Source organism: Parus major, chromosome 5 (assembly GCF_001522545.3).
Source record: "Parus major isolate Abel chromosome 5, Parus_major1.1, whole genome shotgun sequence".
Lineage (NCBI taxonomy): Eukaryota > Metazoa > Chordata > Aves > Passeriformes > Paridae > Parus > Parus major.
This window is the reverse complement of record NC_031774.1, coordinates 30,323,713-30,349,705: the sequence shown is the minus strand read 5'-3', so window position 1 is coordinate 30,349,705 and position 25,993 is coordinate 30,323,713.

Genomic DNA, 25,993 nt, shown 5'->3' with positions numbered 1-25,993 from the left:
GTGGCCAAGCATATTTTAGCTGTTGAAACACCCAAGGTATGTCTTAAGCCAGTCTCTGATAAAGTCAGTAATAAAACCAAAGAATCCTTCTTGATAGATTTTTTTTTCCCCTGTAACTATTGGAAAACATACTGTACTTTTCTAGGTCTAGGTAATTTCTATGATTTCGACTTTCTTCTGAAACTCCGACACAAATCTGCTTGCAGTATATGACTTTCAGATATACGAAGACGTTCTGATATAATTATGGAATCAAAGAGGGTTTGTAATCTTTTATTTATTTATTTATTTAACTGAGCACATTTGCAATAACTGAAGATCTGGGTTCAGTGAAAAACTGTTTTCCATAAATGATACTCAGACACCTTAAATCATACCAGAGGGAGCACATGTGCTATTCTGGGAGCTGTGCCAAGGACTCTGTCTTCAGCTTGTCCTTTGAAGAGTCCCTTCAAAGGGGAGGGACTCTTGAATGTTTGGAAATGGAGGACACTTGAATGTTTAGAATAATTTTACATGATACACCATCCTCTGATTTCCTTTGTCATTTTTGAAGATTTATCTCTTTGTGTTCAGACTTTCTAGGGTGACTAGTGTGTGCAGTCCCTTCCTGGTCTTCACTAAATTGAGGAATGGCAGTTTGATCAGGAAATAATTAGCTCTCCAGAGAAGAAATAGAGGAACAATTCTTCGGAATGCTTATATTTTTAATCTACTTCCTTTTCCCAGGCCTTATCTTCCTTTGACAAGGCTTATGATTCCAGCCTAGAGAGCTTCTGGATTGTTGCCTATCATTTTCTTACAGAAGCAGTTGTTGTGAACCTTCTGCTTTATCTCTCAGTGCCTGGATGTCTCCTCAGCTGTTTCCAGTAAAACATGCCAGTTCTTAACCTTAGTGAAAAGGAAGATGAAATGATCCAAGTACCACATGTAGTAAATTGAGGCCCATTTTTTCCTTGTGGAATACCACACTCATTGTTTCTGGCAGATAATGCTCAGGTTTTCTGTATTGGGCTTCCCATCCCTGGCAGTGTTTACGCATGCCCTTTATATCTCTGGATATTTGTCAGTTCAACAACCACCAGCTGTTGTAATTGGTGTCACTCAACATGAAACTGAGTATTATTTTTTCAATAGGTATAAGTCTTATAAATATTACTGGTTGTGTGCTATAATAAGGTCAAGATGAGAAAGGAGGGTCCCTCTATTGCTACTCCAGTCAGAGAAAAGGATTGAAGATGCATCTGTTGTGCAGATGCTTTTGTATGCTGATACATTTACTTATTATGAAGTTTGTTCTGTTTCCAGCCCTTATGGTACGCATATTGCAAGCTTGTGGATAATTTAACCTCCCTAATAAACTTATGGTTTCCTCCTTAGATTTTAAAATTGTTTTCTATTTTCTCATGAATTCCAAAGGCCTACTTGCCTGTGTACTTATATGCGTTTGTCTCATAGGAGACACAGATGGTTTGATCTTTGCAAAGTCTCACCACATACTCTTATCCCTTCTGCATCTGAGAGCCTCACTCCAAAAAGAAATGGCCTTCAAAGGAAGGAGGAGTAGTAGAACGTGTTCTAGCAGAGCAAAAGTAGGTGCTATATGTAATTAAAAAAAAAAAAAAAAAAAAAAAAAATTAAAAGTTTTAGCATAGTATTTTGGAAAACAGGGTTGATTCCTCCACATATTTTCCAATGACACTATGTAATTCTTTCTTGAGCAAACAGGACATTAGACAAGGCCGTAGTTAAATAATTAGAAAGAAAATGGTCAACTAGCTGAAAAAAACCCTAGATAGGATCTAGACTAGGAAGTAATACCTAGAGGACACAGACTTAATAAATAAATATCTAAATAATAATAAATATCTAAGCTACTTTTTTAGTAAGGGTGAAAGATACTTCAGATACCATGTTATGACACATCTCCTCATTTAACCTTTTGATTGCATATCATTTGTCTAGCATGAATTTCAGTGTGATAGAAGGACATGTATGGAGAATTTTAGTCCCAGTCAGCCATGTGTAACAGGACAGCTTGCATGTGAAAGGTCTATTGTCATAAATGTACTTCAACTAGATTAAAAAAAACACCTAAAGTGTAGAGCTGAATTTTGCAGTCTCTGATATATATGTGGTATTACATATGTATCAGTACTAGCAACTTAAAAAGTTGCTAAGGAAAGTTCTGCAACTGGAAATTAATTAAAACACTAGCAACAAATATAGTATCTGGAGTTATGGGGAATAGAACTGTATCACTGATTCTTAGAGGAGTTAGAGACTGTTTTTTTCTCAGAATCTGAGTGTGCAAGATCTGTTCTTGGGTACATGCTCAGCTCTGTTTTAAACGTTTTAAAACAAGTTCTTGACTTAAAGCATGTGAATGCCTTGCTGAAATTGGGAAGATTATGGCTGAGAGAAATTCAGAACAGATTTAAGTTCTTTATCAGAGTGGTGCTTTGAGGTAGGCTATTCTAATAGCTACCTGGAGCTCCAGAATATGCAAATTCAAAGCTTTTCCACTTTCAATTTTCTAAGATTTCTACCATAAATGCAGAACTTTAGATGCTGAAAACTGCCTAAATAGCATAAGCACTTTTGAAAATGTACCCAAAATTTCCAAGAGGAAAATAAATCATAGTTGTGAGAAAAAAATTAAGCTCAGAAATCTTGAGGTTACAGCCAAATAAGAAAGGTTGACTGCTTCAGTGGTTGCAAATATTTTATCTAAAACTGAGTTCAAATACATGTTTGCTCTTGATAGGATTTGTAAAAATGCTTTTATTTTGTATATGCAAGATATCTTCAGTTCTTGATTTCTGTCTAAACTTTAAACTAAAGTTTAAAAAAACATGTTGTTGGAAAAGGTATATAATCTTCAACAACTGTCTGGGTAATCAATTGTTATTAATTTACATTTAATAACAACCTGTTGTTCCCAGAAACACATTTCCTGTTACAAAAGGGAACCTCTCTTTGGGTTTATATGCACCAATTTGATACAACCTTCCTATGTTGCACACTCTCTCAGGTGTGTTTGTATGCAGTGAGTTTGGAACAGTCATCCCCATAGATTTTGGTTTGGGTTTTTTAGTCATTACAGTAGGCAGAACCATTTCTAAATCAAGATCCTGTATATCAGTTTTCTTCATAAAAGCTTTCTTTTGGAGATTGCTTTCACAGCTTCTCCTACTAACATGGGTGTTTTTGGATTCAAATTGCAAATGTGTCTGATCTTTTGTGTATCGATCACTTCTTGCTCCATCACTCCCATCCCTTTTATTAATAAGACAAAATAACAACTTGAGAGTCAGCTTCCATCTCTCTCATCATTGGATTCATAAGCTAAAATGTAAGAGATGCTTGGGGGGAAAAAACAAGCTTTTCCTTAGTTAATTGAGGATTAATCAATTATAATTTTTATAATTAATAAAAATTATCATTTAAACAACTTTTAGAAAAGGAAACAAGGAAAATTTCTTGGCCATGAATATCAGAGTTCTGCCAATGCACTTAAGGAGGTCAAATGACCTGACAACATGCCTGAACTCTCATATGGTAAAATAATAAAAAGGAGCAAGAATTCCTGTATAGCGTTCCAATTTAACTGTGCTGAGAGATTTCTCAAGGAGAATTATGGTATGAGGGAGGAAGTAAAAATGTAAGAAGACAACAAATTAAATTATTTGTGTCTTCCAAAATGAACAGCTGTAATATGTTACTTCATATTTTCATCTGTTATATTCTTTCTTGACACAGATAAGTTTCTGACTAATTGGAAGCTAATTAAAAAGATTTTCCATTGTCTGCTTTTCCTTGCTACAATTTCTTATGGACATGGATATTCTGTGAAGCTATGACATATTGTAAAACCCACTGATTAAAAAAAAATAGGCATCCCCATTTTGTTTTGAAAATATCCTGCATAAAGATATGGTTAGCATTTTTCAGACCTTCACAACAGGCCTCATCTGGTGAAGTCAGTGCAAGTCTTTCCACTGACATCAATGGGCAGTGAATCAGGGCTCATTTATGTCCTACTTCTAGCTGTGTTTTCTCCATTCTTTTATTCTACACTGCTCATGCAGAGATTTGTTGAAGTTGATACAGGTAACTCTTGCATTTCTTTGTGTTTATAAGCATCTTTTAATCCAGTGAGTTTTTCCAGTTATTTAACAATCCCACAGAGTGAACAAAAAGAAGGTACTGTATTTGTAATGAGAGGATATAGATCAACAGGATAGCTGTGTAGGAGCAGTTTTGTCTGAAGACCTCCAAACCCCAGAAACTTCTAATATAAATGCTGCCATGGAACTTCAAGGTTTCACTTCCAACTTCTGTGTGCAGAAAGCTGCTGCTGTACTTTCAGGGCACACCCCATCCACCATGTTGGACTTCATATTAATCCTAATAAGCGCTGTTTTATTTGACTTTCGCCAAACTTTAAGAAAAAGTGGTTTTCCTAGAGATTTTTGATACAGAGTAAAGCACGCTTAGCTCAGTGTGAGTGCTCTGCCCTCTTGATAAACAATGTGGCCTGTAGCTGGCCAAAGCCACTCATCCTAATTACCTGTCCTGGAGTAATTTTTGATTTAAGGAAGGAAGAGCCTGCTGACTGCCAGTTTCTGCAGCGGAGGATGCTCATGTTTTTGCTTTGGAGGGTAACTCTGGAGGAGAGGGAAAGGAAGCATGAAGAGCTAAAGCAAGATACAAGAGACCTGCAGTATCTGGGGCAGATTGCCTAACACCCCTCTCAGTTTTGCAAAAATCATGATAATTCAGTTATCAGAAAAGCCTCAGGAATGACAGAAGGAGGAAGTGAGACAGACTTGCTGCTTCTCTCACATTAGTGATGGGAGAGTGGGAAAACAAAGGTCAATATGGATCTCCAAATCTTCCTGTAAAAAACAGTATCTTTTTTCACACTTAAGTGTTCCTGTGCATCACATTTTGATTTCCTCCAAAAAAAGAACAAAATGCCTTCCCCCATCAATTCCCCATCCGAATACAGTAATGAAATGCCCAGCTGCAGATACAGCAAATTTCATTCCAGTTCTGCTCAGTTATTGTCTGTCTCATCTTTAGCAGATGGCTGGACGATGATGTCTGCAGTAATAAAAATATTAAAAACAAAAACTGCCAGCTGAATTGGAAAACTGACTAATTTCTATTTTTATAGTGTGGTACATGAAGCCATTACTTCTCAAGCCAGTAATGGCCATATTCAACAACAGCCATGTGAGAACATTTAGTGGAGAGAAGAAGCAGTACTGGATTTCTCCATCCCCTGACTTCTGGGAAGAAATGGCACCTCACATTGCACATGAGTATATAAGCATGCAAGTATATACACACAGCTTCCGTATGTTATTTAGGAGAAGTGTCATCTGTAACATACTGGTAGCAGTGAGGCAGATTTTCCCCTGGTGAGACAGAATATCTCTGAAGTTTGCTTCAGAGCTGCTTATACAAAGCCACATATATTGTGTGGCACTTCATGTTACCTTGGAGCCATCAGCAACATGGAGACGCTTTTGAAAGATTATGGCTTTCATTTGCATTCCAGGTTCTCCCCTTGCTCCCCAGAATCTACTGGCTTTTTTAGCTGTGGGAATAAATATAATATCATAAATACTATAATATAACATTATATGATATAAAGCAAAATTTCTCAGGCAGACTTCTTTCCTCATACAGGTTCTATGTTCTGAATTATACAAAAATAGAGGCTAAACTAGTCACATACTGAGAGGTGACAGATAGTGATGAGAAAATGATGCTGTCAGAATATTTGCTGGATAATGGTCTTAATTCTCTAAGTATTGGATAGATCTCTAAATGACAGAAGATCATATGGCAGTAATTCATTCACTCATGTGAGCAATATTTCACTCTTGGAGAGTGAGATTTTATCATTCTATCATTGGGGATGCATTGTTGTATTCAGAACTTCTGTGAATTTTTAATCTACTCAAAACAGGCTTTTGAAAGGAGAGGTGATTTTCAGAGCTCTGACTTAATAGCCCACTGTTTGAAATACAGTAGAGGATTCTGACTTTCAAGAATTACTGTGCATCCTTCTTGAACCCAGACTCCACAGTGATATCTTGATTATCTGAGATAATCCTGCAGTCAATATCCTGAATTTAGAACGTCCAAACCATTTAGCAGTTGTTACATGTTCTAGCAATAATATTCTCAGTTAAATGTCTGTCCTAAGATTATTTTGAGATTCGGGTGTTTTCTTTTTTAACTAGAGAAATTCACTGACCTACAAAAATCACAGTTTTGTTTTCTTTGTGGAAAGCACAAAAAGAATCCTACATCTGGGATCTCAAATCTTATTTTTAATTAGCATAACATACATTATTAAAGAGAACAGCCTCTTCATTTGTTTCATCTTTCAATTTCAAATTGTGATCAAAAAGGGAGTATGACGAAATGTGAAAAATTGTCTTGTTGTATTGTATTTGGCTCTTTAAATTTTTAGTGCATTAATTAATGCTAGGTTATTTCAGCTTCTATGACCAGGAAATTAATTAGTGTATTTTTTGGATGACAGAAGGTATGCAGATCAATTTTTACACATCTTGTTACTTATATTTGGAATAAGAAAAACAACAAAAAAACCTTTTCCTGAGCGTTTAGGATAAAACAGAATTTTTATTTGTCCTTTATTTAGCTAGGACTGTGCCCACCTTCTTTATTGGTTTATGTTCAGACCTACCTTGTTGTAGTAGTAGGGCATGGCGGCACGGAAGATATTGGGTTGTAACAGAAAGATAGAGTCACCCCCCTTCTCCACAGAGTATGGTAATGACTCCTGCAATTAGCCAATAGCACCTAGCTGTGATGAAAGCAGATGGGAGTAGCACAGTGACCCTAAGTTATAAAATGTTAAATTCTCCTGTAATGAACGCCATTCTTCGCCATCCATCACATTGATGTCTTGTGGGTAAATGGTCCGTGTGGCCAAGGAGAGCCACCGTGCTGGCTTCTGAACCAGGGTGTCTGCCTTGCTTGAAAGGCTACACTACCTACTGAATAAGGCTGGTTCTGTTGCCATCCACTGTAACCTGACAACAAATCATGGTTTAGGAATTGTATTCTCCAGTTTGGCGTTCCCACTGAAACTACACACCTCTCACTCACTTCCCCTTCCCCCTGCCAGTGGCTGGAGAGAACTGGAGGCACAAAAAGGTAAAGAGCACAGGTTGAGATAAAAACAATTTACTGGAAATGACAATGAGATAAGAAAAGGAACAGTAACAACAATACCAATGACAGCAGACCCCAACATCCTGACGCAGAAGTGAGCCCTTCCTTATTCCTGGAAAATGATGTGAGGTGGTATAGAGTAACCTCTGATGTTTGCCATTTCATAATCTCTAAGAGACTATAAAATACCTTTCTGTTTTCTTCTGCTAAGGATTATGTTTAAATCTGAATTTCCTTAAGAGATCAAAAATGTACTTGGACTTGTCCTTTATCCACGGAATAATGAACTTTTAAAATAAGATACTCCCTGCCTCCTGCACTTTGTCACTAAAGGTTTTGTTGAGCTAGACATGAAATCTACACATTTAACAGCCACGAAGTTCTCCAGTCTCCTGTTTATCTCACTTAAACTTTACACAGTAGGTGGGCAGTTCCACACCTTAGTGATGTATTCAGGCAAAGCATTATCTGCCACTGCTTACTTTAGATTTGCCATCCTTTAGGTTTCATTCATGGTCTCTACTTCCTATATTTGGAGAGGTGATGACCAGTCAGTCCACATCCACTTGTTTTTTGTTATTTTTTTTTGCTACTCATGATTTTATAAAGTCTTGTCATATTTTTGCCCAGGTGAGCCCTTTCCAGGCACAAGAGCCCCAGGTACTCAACTGCTCCGTGTATGGCAGCTGCTGCACATCCTGTTGGTACTGCTGCCCCTCTCTGTACCTCTCCCACTGCACTGTATCCATTTTGGAGACAAGGGACTCACCTGCACATAGGATTCACCATGCAGTGCAGCTCTATACTGGGGCAAAGCTCTGTTCTTTTCTTTCTCTGTCATTTTTCCTTACCTAATAATTCCTATAATTGTATTTGTTACTTCAAGCGCTACTGATCAGTAAGTTGATGTTTTCCTAGTTTTTACACCAGTTATAGCTTCCAGACTTTTCCTGTGGTGATGGTGGTCATCTGAGAAAAGTCTGACTTGGAGTTTTTTCCCCTCATTTGTGAAGATCCACTTACTTCTGGCTATTTTTGAATCTGCCACATGCTAGTTTCATTTGATATTCTCCATTTCTTGTACTAGAGAAATCTGAAGAATGAGTAGACCTCAAAAAATATGTTCAATGTATTAAATTATCCTTTTATTCTATTATCTTGTTTAATAAACAAGTCAAGCTAATGCATTCCACAATGATTTGATGGTCAAGCTGTGAGTAATTTTTTAGAAATCTTTTAGGATTCTTTTTAAAAAGCCAGTTTAATGACATTTTTATGCAACTCATAAAAGTGTCAGGACATAATATTGGAAGGTGTCATATTCATATTTCTTAACAGAATCTCTCAAAGAAGTGTAAGACAGAATTCATGCTGATGTGTTATCCTAAATTTTGAGGATTTCTTTGAGGCAAGAAAATTTGCCTGTAAGCTTTAAAGGACACTATTAGACACTATGAGGGACACTACTTAGAAAGCATTCTCAAAAACACAACTGAGCCTGGCACAGAGTCACTCTAAACATCTGTTTGGACAAACATTCTCATCTCTAGCTTGCAAAATCAATAGAAATATTTTATTCATTATTTTGCCTTCATTTTAGTTTTGTGACACTGAAATATTGAAAAATAGTCAGGTAAGCTTCTCTTTTGCATGCTTCTACTGCAGCCTAAAAGACCACTGTATTTTGTAAAATGAATCTTAATCCTTGATACTACATTTTCATTTTTAATTTCTTACGTACACTTCCATCATTAATTGTAACATATTGTATTCATTAGCTATAGTCATTTCCCACAAAAGAAAGTAACTAAACTGGCAAACTCTATCAATCACATTGTAGGATAGACTTTGCAATGCATGTTTGCAAAAACTCAAATATAATGGACAACCTCTTTCCCCCTGACACTGAGTAGCAAGGAGAACAACCAGACTGACGTACACTTCCTATACCACCTCTGAGGGGAGCCATTATCCAACAGTTGTCATCAATGCCGGGAAACCATATATCTCTGCAATCCTTGCAGGATTACATTGGCCTGATTCTTCTCCTGCTTAACTGATGTGAATCAAAAATAGCCTGCAGCCACATAGCCTTCATGGCATGTTGCGATAGAACAGACACAAAATAGGACCAAAGACTCCTGCAGTCCAATCTGGTCTCTTCAGTATAGTACAAAAATGAGGAAAAGTCAAATGAAGCTGCATAGAAAAAATATCTGTCAGTTTTTCTTCATGTTGATATCTGGTTTCATGTGATTTGGAAAAGCTCATTCAAAATAGAAGATATTCTTAACTACTCAAAAATTTTAGCAAATATAACTAAACAGATACAGAACATTATTCTTAACTCCAAAACTTGTTTTAATGGTACTTTACGCATTTGACTGAAGTTGAAACCATATTCTGAAGTTTGAAATTTCATTTTCAGTTGAAACCCTGAATGATAAACATAATTTTTTAGCCCAAAATTTCATTTGGAAAGGTGGAGGAGAGATATAGAGGAAGGCAGAGAAGAGAGATGAAACAATTCAACTAACAAATGGGGAATGGCATGTAATCATTATTGCTATTTTATTAGTGGTGTTCACAAAGGAAATACCCCATGTCTTCATGCACTTTAAATTACTTTTTAGACTTGTGGAGTTTGGTTTAAAAATATTTTTAAGTGCTGAATTATCATGATGTACTCTAAGAAATATAACTTGTTTACTGAGGAGGTCAACAACAATATTACTGAGAAAATTGCCTTCTTAATTACAGCCCTCTAAGAAACACTTTCTGAAAAACTCTGCCAGGAATGGGCAAATTAGATAGTTAAAGATGGCACTGTATGTGAGAGATCAGTAATTTTTTTCCCCTTTACTTTGAACTATTCTTTTTACTATTGAAACTATTTCATGGGATATTTATTTACTTAAAATGCACACAAAATGTGTTTTATTGGTTGCAGTGAAGCCTAGAGTGATAGACATAAAAAAAAATCTTTCCTTAAAAGTTGAATACTTCATATATTTTAAATACAACAGTGTTTTTCATTATAATTTCTTCTTAACCTCTGTATTTGTTAATACATCTTAATTTATACTTCCTAGAAGGCAAATGACTGAAAAGTCAACTTTCAAGAAACTTTAGGGCGCATGCTTTTCAAATGAGTCTAAAAGAAGTCATAGTAAGCTGTTTCATCTTCACTATGTAGATCCTTCTGACTGCTCAACAACAGTGTGACAGTGCTAAGAAGTGCTTACTGAGATCTATAGGATAAGGACAAACACCTTAACAGAGTAGTTGGTGTGGTTAATAGTTATTTTCTTATTTTTCTCAGAGATTTTTTTTTTCCTGATGAGGGATTGTCAACAGTTCAAAGGTAATGATGTAATTTCATGTCCCCAGTCTCCTCATTTCAGATGTGTGCAGCAGACCTGGAGCAGACTAGGGGTTGTGTGTTTTTTCTTCTATTTAGAGACTCTTAACAATGTTGCAAATTGTGGGGTTTTGCAAGGAACGGAGGCACTTATGTTTTGGAATTTGGACTCAGACCACTACTAGATCATTTCACACAGACTTCCAAAAGACTAGAAACCCCAAAACCCAATCATATGATAACTTCTGGCTGAACTCCTGCCCAACTTGAACTAATGTCAAATATTGCTTTAGCTAAACTAAATCTCTCTTGGTCCTGGCTTTCAAATAAAACAGTTGTTATTTTTGTTTTGTTTTTTTCCCTGTTAAATGAACAAATCTGCTTGGGATGTCCTTAAACGTCCGTGCACTGATTCACCCCAAAGTAACAGTAGATGACTAAGACAAATGATCTGAGTTACTGATTTAATGGCTGGAGAGAGTGAGTAAGAAGTGCACTCTGTCCCTTGGCTGTCATACCCTGCTTTACCATATCTCCATTAAAACCCCAGTGAATGTGTTGATTACTGCTCTGGAATATCTCTTTAATAGACTTTATGAAAATCTCACTGGAAAAACAAAGTATTTGTTTGGCTTATCTGTTTTCATCTTGGCACAATAATGTATTTTTCCTAATCAGCTGATTTGAAGTGAAATAAGGGGACAACTTTCATTTGAAGTGCACTGAAGTACGTCCTGCCTACAACTATACAGCTCTTTGCTGACAGCTCCTGCACTCAAAATTTGGGCAAGTTTTGCATGGCCCGGTACCAAAATAACATATTACAGTAGTTTTTTTGAGTGCTTGAAAGGCATGGCGATGACCTAAGATTAGCATTTCGTCCAAACCTAAAGATCTGTTCCAGTATATTCCAGTCAATCCTTACCTTGGGATTTAGGACTAAAGGCAGGGATTCAAAGTTTGCTTTTATTTATGAACAGTGTGTGGGAGGCCGGCAGAGTTTACAGCAGAATAACTTTCAAGTCTATAGGGATAAACATGCCATGTGCTTCTGGAAGAATCCTGATGGTTTTCTCAGATGACTGTTTCCTATACTCACAAATCTGTACATTTCTTCAAAGCCACCTTACCATGAGACATAACAGGGGGAGAAGCTAAATATTAAAAGACCTAAAAATGTAACTTGTAGTAAAATAGATATAGGTCAGCATTAAATTCAAGTTATAACATATCAGCATTTACCAGATTTGGAGAGGAAGACACTGCACTTCAGATTGCAAAGAATTTTTGGAGCAATGATGAAGATTTTACTGTAACTCCAAGTCACATGCCTGTAAATTGCCTAACAAAGGCCTTATTATTCCCCTTCTGGTTTGTTTTCTTCATGGCATGAAAATTGAGGTTTAGATGCTTTATTACTTCTTACATGTTGAGATAGAGTAACAGAATGATTTGGCCTCCAATTCAGACAGACAGGTGGTATGGATTTATTTGGTTCCTATTGAAGAGTGCTTCCAGCAGCTGCTGCTGAAATGGAAAGCAAACACATGGATCTTGAGATGGAGGAACAGCTTAAGCCCAGACTTGTAAACATAACATTTTTATTTCTTTTCCTTTCTAACTCAAAGATTATTCTTGCCATTTTTTTCCAAACTGTTATACATATACATGAAACAAAAGTATCTGCTGATTCAGGTGATAAATTGCAAACACCCAACACATGAAACAAAAGGAGGCAGTAATTTTTTACAGTGTTGTCTAACAAGGCACTATTCCATTTTTAAGAGAGAAAATGAATAGGGTCAAAAATCTATAACCAGCTAAACAAGCTGAGCAAGCCAAATATTTTCTATCCAATTGAGCTTCACCTACTGGAACATTCAATACCTTAAGATGGATAAACAAAGACATCTCTATTAAACTAACTTACTAAAAATGTTACAGTTTTGTAGGTATTGTTTCCTCCTCCCTCTCATTCATTCTGTCCTTTATTGTCATTCTCTTCTCTTTGGTCTTTAAAAACAAAAGGCAGAAAATAAAAAGAGTAAAAAAAGAAAAAAATTGGTCAAAGGAAGAAAGGTAAGAAGAAGAAAATGCAATAATTGTAAAATCAAAACCTGTAAAGTATTTGATTAAAAAATGTAGAGTAAACATTAAGTTTTTTGATTTTTTTTTCTTGAAACATACTTGCCATTTTTCACCCAGTCCTGCTGCCAACTTTCTGACTGTGTAGTACAAACAGCTTTTCAGCTACTCCTACAATGGTGCATTCAGAAAAAGATGCATGTGCTAATGGCACCTGCACAGCCACTCATTTATGGCAGTCAAGGAACAAGTGAACATGCCAATCAGATAATATATGCAGGTTGGATAACTATATATCTATCTGCCTGTGTGTGGTACCACAGCTAAAGTCAAGGCAGTAGGGTGACATGGAGGCTGATGTGTTCTCCAGGGTACATCCATTTTCTCCACAGCAGGAAATTGGTTGTGCAATAATAACGTGTAACTGACACTGCCGGTATAGTATAAAATAAATTGCTAACCTTCTTAGCTTTAGTTTCAGATTCAATAGAAGAAAAATTAATCTGAAGCAGTAGGCTTCTCAACATCATATCCATTTAATTATTTTTCTTGTACTATAAATATTTGCAAATATATTAATATATATAGTTATCTGCTTGCATTAAAGGGATAATATATATGTGTATATATGTATATATGTATCTATATGTGTGTATGGTGAGTATATTTTTTCAATACAAGCAGATAACTACAACAGGAATGTTAATCTCTGAAACTGAAAATATTAAGGCCTAGGGGATATTGACTAGACATTCTATTAGAGCTGTGAAATAACTCTTGCCACCAGTACTTCTAATGAGGACCATCTGCAAATAGCTTTTTTTTTGTTCCAAAAAAGCATTCAAATTGTTTTTAATCCAGCTGAACTTTTCAGGGATTAGCTATTATGTTCTCATTACTGCTTTCACTGACAAATAACTTTCAGGAGCAATTCCATCATCAAACCAGTTCACCAAGCAGAATATTTTGTTTCATAAATGGGAAAAACAAAACCAAAGATGAAACTCACACACCAAAACCACTAAAGAAATCACAAAACCAAAAAAAAAAACAAAGGCAATCTTCAACCTCTCTATAAATTGAGCTTAAAATTGTTTTATTTTATTGTTCTAAAATAAAACAATTTTATTTTAGGTGTGCAGTTCTAACTAACAATAATTATTTTCACAGGGTAGGATATCCAGAATATTCTGGATATAATATTTTACCACTTTTTTTAATACTAGGCTGAAAAAACTGGGAGAGTCAAAAACATATTTGTGTTGTTTCTGACTGATTAATTTTTGTCTTTTTGGAATTTACTTAATTGTTTTAATTTTCAGCAGAGGAAATGTAAGCAAAATTAGCAAATGTGTGTATGATGCATGTGGAAAAAAGAACAGAAAATCTGTAGTCATTTCCATTCTGACCTTAAGGAAATTTAGCTTACTCTTTGACTAAAGGTTTTTCTGGATTCTTCATAACTGTATTCTTTAAAGAAGATTATATCCTTTTATTGATTCGCAGAAAGCAGAGGAAAGGTGGCATTTCAGTAGAATGCATTTGAAAGGCAAGATGGTTCATTTCTATTTTTGCCATGCAACTAACCTCCCATGTTCTCAGCTCTGTGTCACTGTTAGAGGAAATACAGAAATATATACCCAGAGGTACAATGCTCCTTCATTCTGTCTGTGCCCATTCTCAGGCAGGAGGTCTGACTAAATGGTGATTATATCCCCTTTTGGATTGAGATCCATAAATTTTAACTACCAGACCTAAAATATTATTTATAGTCTTCCAGTGGGTTTCTAATTAATTCAGCATTAAAAAACACTAAAAAAACCAAACCAAAACAAAACAAAATTAAATAAAACAACTCTCTGCCCCCTTAGTATTTCTATATGTAGGGAAGAGTTGTCATCTAATGGAAAAATGTAATACTTCACTGAAGTTAAAATGAAGTTACGATGATGTACTTGAGATGATGCACTTCTACAAGACTGAACATCAAAATCAGTACTTCTGTTATGCATTACTACAACCTTCTGGTGAAGTATTTCTAACAATTATCCCAGTAAGATCCATTGAGAATTGAGAAACACCCTGTTTTAATTTACCTTGCAGATCCATAAGCCATCTATGCAGTTTTTCAGGGTTGTCTATGCTGCATTCCTCCTGGTGTGCCTTTGGGCAGTATCTCCTCTGCACTTCTCTCCTGTTCTTTCCCCTCCCATTCTCACAGCAAGAGATTTCTAGTAGCAGCCCTGCCTGACTTGACTGTGTCATTCTTGCCTTGCCACTCAGCATGCTCTCTCCCTGGAAGCTGCTAGGAACTTGGTCCAGAATCCTGGAGATCAGCAATGTGGTATGGCACAGTTGAGCCTGCAGGAAATCTGGGAGGAGAAGCCCTGTAGTATGCATGCTAGTGTGAGGATGTGGGAGCTGAGATCCTCCACAGTGCACTGTGCTGGAAGGCAAAATGCAAGTCAAAACCAGACACCTACTCTTTGTAAAAATCACACAAAAAAATGCTGTGACAGGTGAAGTATGTGCTTTACTCTTTTCATTTGTGTGCAAAAAGCAAACCTCTTAGTGTCAGTCCCTGCAGACCAACATTTGCGGGACCATGGCTACCTAGAAGCCTCCCATCCATCATATCAAGGAAATGCTCAACAGTCCTGGAATACTTGTCAACAGAAACTAAACCACGCTTTTCCACAACAGCTGGGCTATGTGTGTTTGAACTGCTTCCCCTGGTTTTTGAGCCATTTCCTGGCCTGGTAGAGAGACATATCTGTGGGTTTTTGGTGGGGGGCTATTTGCCATGGGGCTCCCCTACCATATCACAGTACTGTGGGTTGGTGGCACAGGGAGAGACTGGGCTCCATGGGCACAGGGGGCCATGGAGCACTGGGAACCTAGCAGGGACTGGCTTTTACCACAGCAGCAAGTGGAAGCAGCCGGTCCAAGCCCTCTGCTGTATTTCACTGTGCTGTGCACAGGCTGGCTCATGGTGGCTGTGTAGAATAACTGCTGACAAAATAGCATCGGGTGAAGCTGTGTGGTGCCAGCCTTCAATGCAACAGTGTGGTTGGTGCCTGCTGTTCTGGGTCTTGCAGGTGACTCTTTGCTAGGTAGATTAGGTCATCTGACAACCTAGAACTTGGTATTTCATTGGCAGTGGTGGAGCAGAGTCTTCTCTAAGTGAGAGAATTCAGTGAAAAGCAGGAAGTGAGGAGGAATGTATCACCTTTTTTAACATAAAGGGCAGGCCTGCTGCTGCTCTGGAGCTTCCCCCTTTTTTTATAGGTTACAGGAAGCTCCAGTTCCTTCAGGGCTCTACTCAGATGAAGGCCTAGTGTGGGAGCTCATGCTATATCAGGAAGAACACAGATTGTTGCCACCATAGATGAGGTGCGCATGTGCCAAGGCATTTTTGAACATTTTTGAGAGTATGGAAAATTTTTGCATACAGTGGTGCAGGATCTGTCTCCTGTCTTATTGGATATTCAGTGGCAGACCAGGAAAATTCCTAGGGATCATCCACACTAGTGAGCATACAGAAAAAGAGGTTTCCTCCCTGGGATTTCAGCTAGGGCACGATACTGTGTGCAGAAAGAACCGGACACTATGTGCATTGTCAGAGAATTTGGCCTCAGGGGAGCTAACAGGGATGCTGTGACAGGATACTGCAGACACAATGACTTATATTTCCAATCAGGATTAATAATTGTTCAGGCCATCAAACATAAATAGGTGGTGTTTAGACAAATGAATTTTATATCAAGCTTTTGGCCATATGTATTCAAGCACTGCCACATCAATTGAAAGCAGGATGAGAGCCATCAAAGCAGCAATAGGTTATGGGCAATCTGACCTGATGGGTCCTGGGAAAAGTGTAGGTTTCAGTGCTGAGTACACAAATCAGCCATGCTAAGCCTGCATGGGAAAAGGACAGCTAGAACATATTGCTCATCAGTATGGCATGAGACGAGTCAGTCTGAAGTTTATGCACGCACACAGTGGGCACATGCATACTCTCCTGGCTTTGGGGGTTGATTTGTTTACTGATGTTCTTATGGCTGTGTTAACAATGCAATGCCTCAAAATGTCTGAATCTGTTGTCACAGAAACGATAACCAGGTACTGAACTTTGTTTCTCTGGAGGAGATGGATGCAATAGGGACAGAAACCACAGTTCTACAATCTAATTGAATAAGGCAGAGGAGAATTCACTGGTTCTGACAGCTCTCCTCTCTGGCAAGCTGACTACTCAGTCCAGAGGTCTGCTGCTTATTTTCCTTTTCCTGCTTCTGAGTCATACTTATTCTTTCCCACTGTGATTAGGTGGGAAGCACACTGCCTGGACTGACCTGACACTTATATAGGTGGCACCTCCTCATGTTGTTCATACTCATATTGGCTTTGGAACAAATTTTGGCAAAAGCCATCAACTATGTGCTTTAAAAGAGAGAATTTGGTGTGAAATGCAGTTATGACATAAGCTAAAATGTATATAGTAAATGAAAGAAGTCTCTAACACAGCAGGATAACTCACAGGTACAAAGCTACGTACGCTTGTGAAGTCATTGGAGTAGCAGTACAATACAAGTTGAATGTGAAAATTTGGCTTGCGCATATATATCTCATCTGCAGTTTTTAGCATTCCATGAATTAAACTCTAAAACATTTCAGTACTTCCATAAATAAACAAAACTTAGAATTTTGGTTTGTCACAACTCTAAACAGATTACAGATTATGCTGATGAGATTTTTTCAAACTCGTGATTCTTAGAGTAAAAAAAACTATGAGCAACACAAAAAGTGAATTTTCCCCTCTATTTGCTATCTCATTCAGTAAAAAAGCTTTCCAGAGCTCAGACAGGCTGCCAAGATTGCAAAGGCTAAGCAATTCACAAACATGGGCACACCACCTGTGCCTCTGTAGTCCAGGCTGGGCATTGGCATCCAATTTGGAGGGAAAACAAGAGGAAACCATTTCTGTCTCACTGAGACAGGTGGAGAAACAAAGTAGTGGCTTTGGCTTAATCATGGAATTGACTAGAGGAAAATTTTTATTGCCAAAGGATACACTCTATTTGTGATCAGCTCCACTGTTCTTGGCTAAAAAAATGAATATTTCTCCTTGATGTTCCATTGACTTATCAGTACATGAGTGAAGCCTTCTTCTGGTGTTGGCTAAGACAGACATCTTTCTAGGCCTGATCCAAAAGCTGCTGCAGTCAACCAGGTAGGAAAAAGAGTTAGTCACCAAAGAACCACTATACCAATGTACTGAGAGTTTTGTTATAGACTTGAGTTATGACTCAGACTAATGGCTAACAAAAAGATCCCTACATTTCCCTTTTGCTCTTTAATTATTAGTTTTTATGAGAAACTTTAAAAACATCCCTGTTTCAATCTCTTAATTAGAAAGCTTTTGTTTCCTTCAAGACGGAATTTTTTTACAAAAGTAAAATATTTGAAATATTAGCAAATTTAAATACAAAATCAGTAAAGAAAGATCAGCATGGTAATAAGATATAATGAAATTATTGAAATGAAATGTTCCATCTGCACTCAGCTCACACATTTTTTGGATTTTCACCTTGTGGAAATTATTGAGATTTTTGACTTTCATCCTTACCCGAGAGGAAAAAATGCAAACAGCTCAGAACTATCTGAAGTAGGAGAAGGGAGTTTCCTATCCTGTTCCAGTCCCATTTGGTTGCTCTCTGTTGTGAAGTTATTTGCGATGGGTGTCTTATTGCTGTAATTTATAAAGGCCTTCTAATAGAAGAGATGAGATGAGGCAATGGAAGTTGGTAGGGACTTCCTGAGTATGAAGACCAAAGTAGCTCATAACTTGTGTTCCCCCCTTCCCTTCTGCTCTATTCATTCCCTAAACTGGCATTATTCCTTGTACTTTTATGGGGCAGAGACAAGCTAAGCTTCTCCTGGTACATGAGTCTCAGCCACACTCAGAGACCTTAATGAAGGTTAAACTTCCTGCAGACTAGGTTTCAAAACATAAGTATATTTTTGAATGCAATTAAAAATCTTAATAGGTTTCCCAAAGTCAGTCCAGAATAAAGAACATTCCTCTTTGGCAACTTGCAAATAATGGAGAAAATTCTAACCACAATGTCTCTGAAGCTATCCCTAGAGTCAAACTGGAATTTTTATTGCCGCACTGCCTTTTTAGTCATGCCACTTTTTAGCACTGTTAGTTTTAGAAGTGAAGGATAAGTCTATGAGCAAAAGTTTCTGATGCCTTTAGAAGCAGCTTATTCAGCCTGTGTTGTTTATGAACTACAGGTCATTCCATTTCTTTCAAACTTCTGCATTGCTAAGGTTTCCAGGAAGCTGTCAGTACTATGGCACCTTTTAAGAAGTAATGTTATACACATCACTAAGGATGGCTATCATTTCATGCTGGTGGAACTTATCCATGTTCATGTCTGGTGGGTTGACCTTGGCTCGACACCAGTTCCTTACCAAGTCACTCTATCACTCCCCTCCTTAAGAGGACAAGGAGGGGGAGAAAATAAGACAGAGAAAAACCCTCATGGATTGAGAAAAAGGCAGTTCAATAAAGCAAAAGCAAAAGTTGCCCACATGCAAGCAAAGATGAAAACCAAAATATTTTATTCTCTACTTTCTATCAACAAGTGATATCCAGTCATTTCCCAGGAAGTAGTGGTTACAATGAAAGACAAATATCGTACATAATGAATGGTCATGCTTCCTCCTTTATTTTATATCTGAGCAGATGTCATCTAGTATGGAATATCCCTTCGGTTAGTTTGGGTCAGCTGTTCTGGTTATCCACTCCCAGCCTACTGGGAGTGGATCTTGCCCAAACCCAGCCTACTGGTGTGGGTGCAGATTGTTGGAGAGAGAGTGCTGATGCTGATGCAGGTATCCTTGCAACCAGCTCAGCACCTTATTACTTCTATGCCATATAACTACTGAGATCAGTTATAACTCCTTATATGTATATAGCAGCATTTCAACTGCTACATCTTGAATTTGGACTTTTCTTCATTATTGAATACACAAAACTGTGATCAGGCATTTGTAAGACTTTCAAGACTCAGAACGTTGTAGTATGATAAGTCTTCCTAAAGTCTATGTGCTTATGAGCTGAAAATTATTTAAAATGTAGCTATCTCTTTTTGAGCACAGGTACAGAAATATTAGGGGGAAAAAATTCTTTGGTTGATTAGCACCATTAAATCTGCAAGCACCCTCATTTCTGGGTAGAATAGGAGTAAAAAATACAAACCTCTCTTTCCTGGTCCTCATAAACCTGAATCCTACGTTCTGCAAGTGAACAAGTTATAAATAAAAGGGACATAAATTTATGAGTTCTCTACACAGAATGTTTTGTTCCCACATGAGAATCAGTAATAGCCATCAAAGCACAAATAACATGATTTCACCCTTATACTAAGCAATGCTCTTTCAAATTATCAGATGCTAAACATAGTAGTTAAGATCTATCAGTGTAAAGGAAGTCAAAGGGAAAAAAACAGTGAGTTCTGCTTTAGGATCTGCAAAAACAGTTTTAATTATACCTAGAAGAGATTCTTCCATGTGCAAGCTCATAGGTATGTAATTTCTAGCAGTTTACATGGACAAGCACTCCCCAATAGATACCAAAAGTCAAAGTACTTGTAAGAAAGGCTTAAACGACTAAACTCCAAAATTACTTACTATTGCTTACTCCAAAATTGCTTACTATTATCCCCTGAGTCCAGGTGGTAAAATATTAAGAGGCAAAACCAATCTACACCCTCTCTGACCAAGACTATCACTTTGATGTGGTTTTGGAGGATTTTTTCCTGTGTATGTGCACATTTTAAATGCTATGTCTTCATGTGTACATATATATTTTCATATGTGACATATATGCACGTACTAATATGTGTGTATAAAAAGTGTATCTGCTACATATATTTGAAGTATCTATTTTGCATACAGTTTGTGGTTAGGTTTTTTTGTTTGTTTGTTTAAACCCCTTATCAAGTTTTGACATTCTAGAGTTTTGTTTTCAGGAGTCCAAGGACAAGCACTGAAAAATGCATACAGAGTAATAAAAAGGCATTTCTGAGAGAAAGAAAAGAAGAAAAACAACATTACAGAAGCAAACCGCTTCCATGACTTGTCCCTCTGTCTCCCACCAAGAGTTCCTGGCAAGCACAATGCACACATTCACTGTAAGGCTATGTCAGGCATATCACAGTCTTCAGATTAGGACCAGTGCATACACATAGCCATGCACACAGTCAGAGTGTCAGTAGATACTGTGATTACAATTATGACAAGAGCTGACTTGGATGCATGCCGTGTCAGAAGTTTAATGGGCCAGGCTGTGGCTTGGAGAGCTGTGTTTTGTTATGGAGAGTGCGTTATTGCAGGGCTTTCAGATGTGAAGAGGTGACTTTGCTTTGTGACTGGCTCAGGGGAGCAGTTAGGGAAGAGCTCCTCTCTCCCTCCCTTTCCCTCTTTGCAGATACTGAAGGAAGTTATTCTACATACCCTGCCATATAAAAAGCTGTTGATGAGGACAGTCTGAAAAAGCAAGATAGAAACCAGGACGTTCCCTTTGCTTTTTTTAAACTATGGGTTTAAACCTTGCATTGTAATTTGTTTCCTCAATGAGATTTCTATTAGACATTTATGTCTCATTTATTTTTGTTCTGAAAGTATTAATCTAAACCTTTTAAATTTTCATTAATTTCCTTTGACCTTACAACTATCCATTATATTGATTTTGTTGTATTCTTTCTTTGAGGCTTACTAACTAGCAAATCCCCAGGCTGATTTCATATGGAACACTCCCCACCTTTTTCACCAAGCATTAATATGTGTAGGGCTTTTCTTGTATTCCTGACCTCTATGAAGCAAACCCATGGCCAGTTTGCAGAAGCAGTCACCATGTTGCCTAGTTTTGTTTTGGTGTTTAGGGGGATAAATTCGGTGTCCTGGCAGTAGGGTAAAGTATGGTTTGGCAAGTATATTTAGGCTTTGATGCTATGAGTTGTCCTTTCCAAACAAAAGTTTCTGGGTGTTATTTTGAAGCTGTGCAGCCTGCTGCTGTTTTTCTGGAGATGATAACACTGCAACACGCCTGTTAGAGGCCATGCTGTATGAATACTGCACATTTAATGATCTCTTCTTATGACCTTTTTTTTTCCCAGAAGTGGAAATGACAACAAATGAGCTCACACTTCAAGGACTTGTGTACCTCAAGGTACTTTGGAGTGCAGCCAGAGCCTAGAGAGGAGGAAACTGGGACCACAATGGGAGCTGCCAGAGGGGAATATCACAGTCTCAGCCTCTCTCACAGATGACCCTTGGCCTTCCAGCTGGTTGGCTGGTGAGAACCTGAAAATGCTACTTCCACTCTTTTGGCTCAGGGCTTAGGTGTGAAACTGCATAACTCCCTGCTTGCTTCAAGAACTTTCCTGCATTTCTGGCAGGGCCCATTGAGGGGACATTGGCTCCCTCAGCCCAGTGCTCCCAGCACATGCCACCCCCAGTCCTGTGGCTGATCACTGCCACCCAAGGGATTTGGTCCAGCTCAGCACATCACAGGCACCCACCTGCTGGAAGAAGTGAAGGGGGAATGCAGGGAGACCCAGGGCTGTCCCTTCCCCTGGGGCACCGCTGCAGCAACAAACCAGAGCCTTCCCCAGAGATCCTGTTGCCTCTGGGCCTCCTGGACTTTTGGCCTCCCTGCCAACAACCCTCACAGGCACAACAAGGCCCTTTATGTGGTCAACAAGGAGCAGGATCTGGGAACCCAAAATGCAAATATTCCCATTGACTGGTTCCATGTTGACATGTGCTGAAATGGAGAGATGGTGAAAATGACACCTTCTTGGCAGTGCCTCGCTCGGACTCACTGTGCTTGCCCTTTTAGCTTTGGGAAACCCTTCTCCCCACCTTTCCAATTATGCTTCCACTTGCAGTACAAAAATATTGCTCACCTAGTCCTCAGGTATTGAAACAACTTTGCCTTTTTTCCTTAAGTGTTGCCTGATTTAATTTTGTATTCTCTATTCCAGACAGAGTTGAGACAACATCACTCTCAAAGTCCTAACATATTTTTGTCTATCTAATGTCTGTCAACAAAAGATTGTATATAGTCCTTCACTGAGGTGAGGCAGTGGTGTCTCACACAGAGGAGGCTGAGGTTACAGCGTGGTATGATGGCTTGATACAGGGACTCACACTCCAGCAGTTAAGAACAGCAGTATTTTTTTCTTCAGAAATGGACATTCAAAGTGCTTTGTACAGCAGCTGCAGCCATGACTTTCAAAGGCAGAGAGAGGGAAGATAAGTTTTTACATAAAAAAATCCCAGGACTCAATATAATGGCATTTCCAAATGTAAAAAAAAGAAAAAGAAAAAAAAAAAAGTAAAAAATCAATCTGTCTTTTTCAACCCAAATCTTGAAGTTTAGCTTTAAAAGCACTTCATCAAAGAAATTCAGAATTTTACTGCAAGACAAGATTTTGAACAGAAATCTCTGATAAAAAAAAAACCAAAACAAACAGTTTAGAAATGTGCACATTAGGAAACTTCCATCTTCTAGTCAGTTAAAATATTCAAAATAATCAGTTCAGGGATGAAATAATGCAGGACATTTTTATAGTTTTAGCCTATGAATTGTGAGATGCGTCTGCACACAGTAGCATGTTGATGATCTGTATTTTCAAAGCCTCGATGCTCTCTCTTATGGACAAAGTCTGAGCCAACATCTTGGGGAATGCTGTCTTGTGAGTTTAATTTTCATATTGTATTCTTAAATGTACATGTATTTCTGTGTGGAGAAGCAGAGAAAACAATAAATTTCAATGCAAAATTTAGCACAGCTCCAGCATAAAATACCTAATCATGCCAAGATCCAGAAACTTACATATTCAAGTAACTCTGGGGAAGTAATTTTCCTCATTTCTGCTGCTGGTGCTCATGAGCAGATCTACAAAGTTCATACCTTACTTCGCCAAAAGACTGCTGGCAAACAGTCTTTTTATATGAAACAGACACTCTGTAATTAAACACTTGTAGATGGCTGAACTCAGTGAGTTATGAATGCTCTGGGACATATAAAGAATCCCTACAGCAAGAATTGATTCCATGATTTGAGTCAACAAAGCAAATGAGTTCTGAGCACAATTTAATGAAGTCTGCAAGACAACAGAGTTATACTTCTCTTTCATTTGAATGTTCTTATGAGAACACTGCACTTACACAATGTCTTTTAAAAGGTGGGGAAATGAACAAGAAAGGAACATTCTTCATGTTTTAGTCAAAACATAACTAGTTAATGTTCCTAAAAGAATAGCTCAGACTAAAAGACGTGTGAAGCCTGTAGAAAATACCTTAAATTCTTCTGTAGACAAGATCTGAATATTACTGCTTTCCCCCCATCTGACTAATACCATCCCTCATTTGCACAGATCCTGAGAGGCTATTTAATTCCTACTCTTTGCTCTGCAAGTGCTGGTGCAGCTTAAATTACTGGGTCTATGGTAAGGTTGATCAGCTGCTGACTTTTTGATTGTGATTTTGTCTTGTGAGCCCTAGATGCTTTGCAGCAACATATGAAAGTCACAGGAAATTTTTAGACTGGTTGAGAAGTCAAGAATCTGTGGGTATACATCCTGGGCAGTCCTCTGCATATTTAGCACAGGTTCAAGTCTCCCATCTGGATTTTTGAGCAGCTTTCCATTACCTCAAAATCCGATTAAATATTTAATGTATAGGTATAAATATACATATAATGCCCTTGCCACTCCCTAGGAAGACAACATGACTCCAGTTCATGTGTGAGCAAACTTAAAAGAGTTTGGGAAACATTGAATATTTGGGTTTGATTTAAAAAAAAAATGTTTTGACATTTCTGAACTGATTTTTTTCCTAAACATATTGGTCTCTTAAAATGCCAATTTGGGATGAAAATAGTTTGGAAAATATCAGCCTTTTTCCCTAGGAAGGAAATTTCATCTGTCAACTCACTGTATCATCCAAAACAAGTCAAGGGCAGAAATAAGCAGAAAACACATGTCCTAAATAGGTACCTCTCTGTCTATTGCTGAGCCCAAGGAGTTTAGCTCAAATGGGAACCATTTGGCATGGGCTGCTTGCCTTTTTTTTAATGGCCTAATTTTGCAGCAGTAGCCATGACTATCATAACAATGAAAACAAAGAAAAACATGGAATTGGACTGAGACTTAGCACATTCTGTCTGCCCGTTAGGGGAAAGTCCAACCAAAACCTTCACTCCCAAACACACGCTAAATTTTCAGGAGGTTTGCCTAGGGATTCATAGCTTCTAGCTCAATTTCAGCTCTGCTACCAGTAATTGTATCAGATCTGTTTATGAAAAACAAACTGCAGGCTTCCTTATTTTTCTAGCAGATTTATATTCTACATTACCTTGGAGTTATTCAGTTACAAAGGAAGAGAAAGAAAGTGTCTTTAAGCCAAATTCTTTGTCCTCATAATTTTGGCAGCAGCAGGGGCTTCTAAATTAGCTTTTGTAGTTAATCCCAGCAGGTCATGCTGCTCTGGTTTCTGACTTCCTTTCACTTTGTGTGATCACTGACAGTTGTTCAGTCAGGAGGAAACCTGCTTTATCCTTTCAACCTACTGGAAGCAGGCTCTGCTGAGTGCTTCCCTCCTATTCCTAATGCCAGGGCCTGCATAGTGCCCTGCATCAGTTTTGCTGTCAGCAGCTCTCATCAGTAGCTGCAGCAGAATACTTCTTCCTCAGACCAATACAGATACTTACAGTTCTTGTTTATTAATGCACTAAATAGCAGTCAGAGGAACAAAAATGTATGACTCACCATCCTGCCTGATCCTTCCTTAAGGAAACACTTTTTCTGCCCATCAATTAAAAAGAAAGATTATGAAAGAATACACAAAACAGGGTAGGCATGGTACAACCATTTATGGGTCTCTGAGAGTACGTTAATAGTAGATTGCCTGCTTAATAAAGGCTCAGGCTTTGATCTTGGACACACAGCCTCATAATTTCCCACTATTGCAGCTGATGGTGAAAGGCAACAGACCCTTTCTTTGGAAAGGTGTCTGCTTTCTCTCCTTTCTTCCGCTTCTCAAAGGTCTTTTGCAAAGATGGTTTTGTAGTTACCTCTATAGCTGTTGGACAAATCTTTTCAATTCCATATATTGGGCCTCTTTGTCTTCTTATCCCACTTGAAATAATAAGTATTTTTGAATATGTCTTTCTTGTCTTACAGTAGGGTTAGCATTTGAATGGAGAAATACTTTAGACAGAAAATTATTGCTAACAATCCTTATTTTCTT